Source organism: Sparus aurata, chromosome 4, assembly GCF_900880675.1.
Source record: "Sparus aurata chromosome 4, fSpaAur1.1, whole genome shotgun sequence".
NCBI classification, from domain to species: Eukaryota; Metazoa; Chordata; class Actinopteri; order Spariformes; family Sparidae; genus Sparus; species Sparus aurata.
The window spans coordinates 1,279,884-1,285,677 of record NC_044190.1 but is presented as its reverse complement, the minus strand read 5'-3'; the positions used below and the strand labels follow the sequence as shown (position 1 = coordinate 1,285,677).

At 41.7% G+C, this 5,794-nt stretch overlaps 1 long non-coding RNA gene across 2 annotated transcripts; it reads left to right on the top strand.

Annotated features, from left to right (window-relative positions):
• The first annotated feature begins 217 nt into the window (after nucleotides 1-217).
• On the top strand, nucleotides 218-3,736 carry LOC115579952 (uncharacterized). 2 transcript variants are annotated; one of them, XR_003983772.1, is made up of 6 exons: nucleotides 218-497; nucleotides 1,269-1,505; nucleotides 1,606-1,701; nucleotides 1,851-2,030; nucleotides 3,312-3,400; nucleotides 3,525-3,736. It is a non-coding gene; the product is annotated as an uncharacterized LOC115579952 (long non-coding RNA). The 2 variants fall into 2 exon arrangements; XR_003983773.1 differs by lacking the exon at nucleotides 3,525-3,736 and having other exon boundaries at nucleotides 219-497; nucleotides 1,269-1,328; nucleotides 1,413-1,505; nucleotides 3,312-3,517.
• The last annotated feature ends 2,058 nt before the right edge of the window (nucleotides 3,737-5,794 follow it).

Genomic DNA, 5,794 nt, shown 5'->3' with positions numbered 1-5,794 from the left:
CGTAGATGAGAGCCAATTAGGGCAAAGTCCTGACGTCATGAAGGTGGGTCTGGGGTCGCGCAGTACCTGGAGAGCAACTGCGCGAATGCTCTGCAGCAGCCTCGCTCCCGCGATAACTTAAGGTCATGTGACATCAGATGCGGAGCAGAAACCACTCCCATCCAGATTATCGTGGACACATTTTAACCAGCATGCATCACGATTTATGCAGCACTGCGCAGCACTGCGCAGCGCTGCTTGATCTTGAACTCGCCTTATAATACCTAGAATCCTAAAGAGAATTTCTTTAGGACTCTAATAATACCCAACTGCAGCCACTGCGACCCCCGAAGCCACTACAAACCACGCCCCTACAAACTACGCCCACGTGTTGCTACGGTGGCCGGGAAGGACGATTAAACTCACAGCAGCAAATGCAAGCAGTCAAAGAAGAAGAAGAAGAAGAAGAAGAAGAAGAAGGCAAATGCAGCGAAGACAAGATGGCAATGCCAGTTCAGGTGAGACGCATTTATATTATTTTTAAGCTCCCGGTTAGGAGATGTAAACATTGAACACTTAATGTCATTTTAACCATACGTTCGCCAACTGCAGTTGTCAGCAGCACCTGTAGGCAGACAAGATGGAGATGCCGTTTCAGGTTAGGTCGTTTAAATTTTGGGAAGATGTTGACGTTTAATTTAATGTTTGAGACGTCTTTTGCCAGGCAGAAAGAGCATTAATGACTGTTTTTCAAAGACACCGGACTATTTGTAAAAAAAAAAAAAACACATTTCGTCAAACCGATACACTGAAAATGTGTGTAAGCAAACCCATTTTGTGTCGTCTTTTACGTTATGAAAATCAGATAAATGACTGAGCAAGGGATGATAACAGAAGTATTGAGGGAACACGGCACGTAGACGCAGAATATTGTCATTTAACTCAACATATCAATGTGTTATATTGACACACAAAACCATTAAAAAATAGGGTCATGTTTTATATCACTTCGAATAACTGTACTGGCTAGAGATTTATTAACGGTGACGTTTAAGTGCATGTCAGAAAGTGACATACAAATACATTTATTGCAAAAATGACAGATGTATTCTTGAATCCATTTAAATTGTTCATGTTTGATTTGTTTATTGTAAAAAGCAGAAAGTTTGTACATTTTGTCAATAAACCTAATTTGCAATGGGGGTGCGATAATTTTAAGTGCAAATGTCAATTCTACGTGGATCCCCATAAAACAAACTGACACAATTATGGTTTGCTTTCTTCCACAGGACACCGACCACATGTACAGTAAGAGGCCTTACAGCTTTCCACCCAGAGAGCATGTTATTGTGAGTGAAGATTAACCCAAGAGAACAACATATCCAGTGTTCACAGCTGTGCACTAAGCCATGACTTTGTGTGTCTTGATTAAGGACTATAATGACAGCATGGACTAACATGATGTGGTCACCACAACCAGAGACGTTGGGATCCTGAGTGAAGACGCATCTTTCGACAGGCTTGTGGTAAGGACATGCAAAGGATCAACAAACAACAAATCTTATTTGATATACTTAATCAGAATAATTACGTTTAACATCTGAATGCTGTTTGATCAAATTTTAGGAAAGGGCTCAGCAAGCTGAACACCATAGAAAAGTCACTAGTGACCTTCATGTAACGTTCATCACTCAGGATAACGGTCTGCTGCAACATCTTGAAGTGAGTTTGAAAATGGAATTTAAGTCACATAGTGTAACTAATTTTGGTCAAAATATGTTAAATGAATGATTTAAGTGAAACATTTTCTGTTAGCCTAGTGTTCGTACATTTATTTTGAGCATTCTCCTAAGAAATATATATATTTACAGGCGGTCATCGCATGAAAAGTTACATCCTCATGGGCAACATCAAAGGGCAGGGTGATCATTTTCTTTGTGGAGGATGAGCAGCTGGACAGAGTGCTGGGCTTCTTCACAAGCCTGGTTGAAGCACAGACAACCAGATGTCACAATCACGTGGCATTTGTTATGGATGTGCTTCTGCCAGAGGTAAATTATGAAACTTTTTTATTTATTATATTAACATATTTTGTATAATTGTTATTATTGTCAGTCTTTAACTTAGGTTAATATCTTGTTAACTGCAACATGACAGACAACTTAAATGTCTAAATCAGCGGTCCTCAATAGGCGGCCCCCGGCCGCATCCGGCCCGCCGGCCTCCTGTTTGTGGCCCCCGAACTGTTATTCCTTCATCATGTGTTTTGGTTGGGTCAGCACGTGTGCACCGGGACTTGTCTCCATGCCAACGATACACATACAGCTGGGTCACTCACCGCTGCGATCGCAACTTTTAACTTTCACTTTCGTTTTCGGAGCAGTTCGCGTATTCATATTTCGCCGGTGGAAAGAGATTGAAATGGCGTTTTCCAAGTAAACTGCTATTACAAAGTGGACAATGAGAATCAGCCACTCATAGAAGTAGGAACTTCGCATTCATTCATCCTCTAACCAGGACAAAACCCACGGATCTGACGGTGCTGCTATAACACACACTTACGTTGTTTAACAAGTATTAGATTAGCAAGTCTCATCATGTATTTTCAGAAGAAGTGTAACGGATGGGGGAGTTCCTCCCGGCAAACACCCTTTCACTCATGGTGCCAAAATTTTTATCATCCTTGTTAAAACTCAACACCATTTAATCACAGAACGAATGACGTGAATTAACCCACAACCATCTTACATATCATCTTATTCACAAACACATTCATGAACCATAATTACACCAACACCAACAGAATACCCAAGAGTCATTGCGCCACAGTCCACAAGGGGCGTTACAATATGCCAGGAGAAGCTGTGATGAAGATTTCCAATTTGAAACGGCGTTATGAGACGAAGCATAGGAATTTTGAAGAGACATTTCCTCAAAATTCAGCGATAAGCACAACACCAATAAATGCACTGAAATCGTCATATCAAGCTGCAAGCAGGATCCTTGTTACATCTATGTCACCATGAAATAAAATAATGCATGACTGAAGTGATGGACACAATGTTTGAAGGCAAACAAAAGAGGAAATATTCAACTATGTATTTTAATTTATGTTAAAATGGAAATTACATTTTATTTTAGTTCGTATTTTGTTGTTTAGAATGAAAAGGATATTTTGTTTTGAATATTATAGTATTATTGCATGTGGCCTGACCGACCTCAATACATGGACCTTTGAGTCATTGAAAAAAATCTTTGTGGCCCCTTAAGATTTGTATTTGAGTACCCCTGGTCTAAATGAAAGATGTCCTTTTGTTCACCTCATGACACAGGCAACAGTCCATGCCCTTTCAGCTGTCCATGCATTTTCCATTGACAGAGCGACAGAAGTGTATAAATGTGGACTGCAGTATGACTTGAGGTATGCTACATACATAAGGAGAGTGCTAATACCTATAAGTATTGTTTTTTACATTGTTTATGACAGCCTTTCCGTGTGAATTTCCTTTTACTAATCGCTATTTTCTTCCATTTTGTCTCATCAGTGAAAACGGCTGCTGGCTCATTACATGACAAACAACATGAGCAAGGAGGCTCTACAGCAACTAGAAACATATGCTGAAAAACTCAGAAGAGCTCTGGACTCTGAGGAGTTTTTGAAGACGCTTTAGTATGTATGTAGGATGAATTAAAAAATAGTCTGTGAAATGATAATGTTTTATTTTTTGGCCAATAAAAGTTGTTGCTGGCTAATTCATTTGTCTCAACTTTTGTGTTTTGAGGTTCATATTTTAAAGACCTGTGTATGGTCATATTTATAAATACATAAATACATTTTATTTGTGTCAAAGGGCGTCTTTTTGTGTCTTTTCTGTTAACCCATAAGAAATCATCACCTTAGAGTGATAATCATGGCATCTGATGTAGTAGGCCAAGCTCTGTGACAGTGTGGCTCTTAGAAAAACGGCTGGTGGAAACAACCTATTTTAATTGAAATGACTACTACTAATTATTATTATTATTGTAAATATTTTATTTTATTGAGTTTAAAATAACCTTGTGCACATACATTAGTCACTTACATAAAAAATGAAAAGATGCATGCACCAGATTTAGCAGTCCTATATAATCTTTTATCAGATTAATCTTTTATCCCAATCTTTTATTTTTTTATTACTTAACTTTCTATTTTTGTATATATTTATTGTTTCAAGCACATTGTTTGCATTGAAAAGCATTTAATGTTGTGAATCAACCGTTAAAGTTGTTAAAAATGTTCTGGTTATTGCTTTGTTTCCTTTGTGTTTGCTTTCTAAGTGCTCTGGGCCTCCACAGCCACCGTAGTGTTGTATGGGCGTGTTTTGTAGGGGCATGTTTTGTAATGGGCGTGGTTTGTAGCGGCTGTGGTTTGGCTGCGGCTGCAGCTAGACCCTTCTCCACAGTTGAGCAGCAGAAGCAACGAGATGCTAGAGCACTGTGCTGCATATTCCTGTTCTAATCGGCGGACGATCGAAAACAGGGCTATCGGTTGTATTTCGTGAATCGAATATTACTGTACTGTATTTATGTCCACCAGCGAAATCGTAGCCAGCTAACGTTAGCTAGGCTAACTTATGTTTGTTGCCGGTGTTCACCCGGCTATGAACTAAGACTTTGTAAGACATATTCCATAGCACTGACTTAGACTACAACTGACACAAGAATGCTGTTGTAGAAATAAGACAAATATTACTGTACACAAGTGGCACAGACTGTATTATTCACATGTCATTCACCCTAACAAAAGTAAGATACCTTTTCTGTCTCATACACACCCCACAAAGCAACGCTATGTAGGATACGTGGTCTGCTACTTGTGTCTACAATTTGTTGCAGGTACCGACGCCGCCGCCACCGTCATTACTGGTACCGGTACCGGACACCTGTCATGCCAGAAGATGACTGGAGAGACAGCAAGCTCAATTTGCGGCAGCGGCACCCAGCTTCGGCATCTCTGGTGGCACCCCCAGATGCCGCAGCTAGGTGCCGCTAGCAGTCGCGGCAGGTGCCGCTGCATGCCAGGAGGTGCCGATGCATGCCGGGAGGTGCCACTGCGTGCCGGGAGGTGCCAGTGCGTGTGCAACTGCATGCCGGGAGGTGCCAGTGCTTTTGAGCTACCCGTGACATCTGCCGTGACATCCAGGAGTGCCAGCAGAGATGTCACGGCACATGTCGCGGCAAATGCTGCTGTTTGGGCGAGATGTCGCGGCAGAAGCTGCTGTTTCGTGGAGGTGCCACTGCTTGTGCCGCTACTCGTGACATCTGCCGTGGCATCTAGGAGTGCCAGGAGGGATGTCGCGGCAGATGCAGCTGTTGGGGGGAGATGTCACTGCTTATGCCGCTGTATAGGCGAGACAAGAGGGTCTGGCTGCCTCCAGCATGAGGCTGCTTCCCGTACAGACTCCGCTCTTGGACCGCATCCAGCATAGACAAATACATAGACGCCTCATTCAGTGTTGGACCATACGTCGACGTCGCCACCATATTGGATGTGGCAGCTCCGCCCCGTGAACTAACACAAGTCAATGGAGTGAACTTTACAAAGCGCCTTCTACACAGTGCTATAAGTTAATGCCTCATTTACACATTCACACATGTACGGGTATATTCAGGAAACAGAGAGGAACCAAAAACAACGTCTGTAACGTCTGATGATTATAAACGTTAACTACTCCTCATATGTTCAGTATACAGGTCAGCACCAAACCATTTTATAATGTTTTCATGAGCTGCTAATGTATGTCACGCTGTTACTGTGATGATACATGACAGTTAA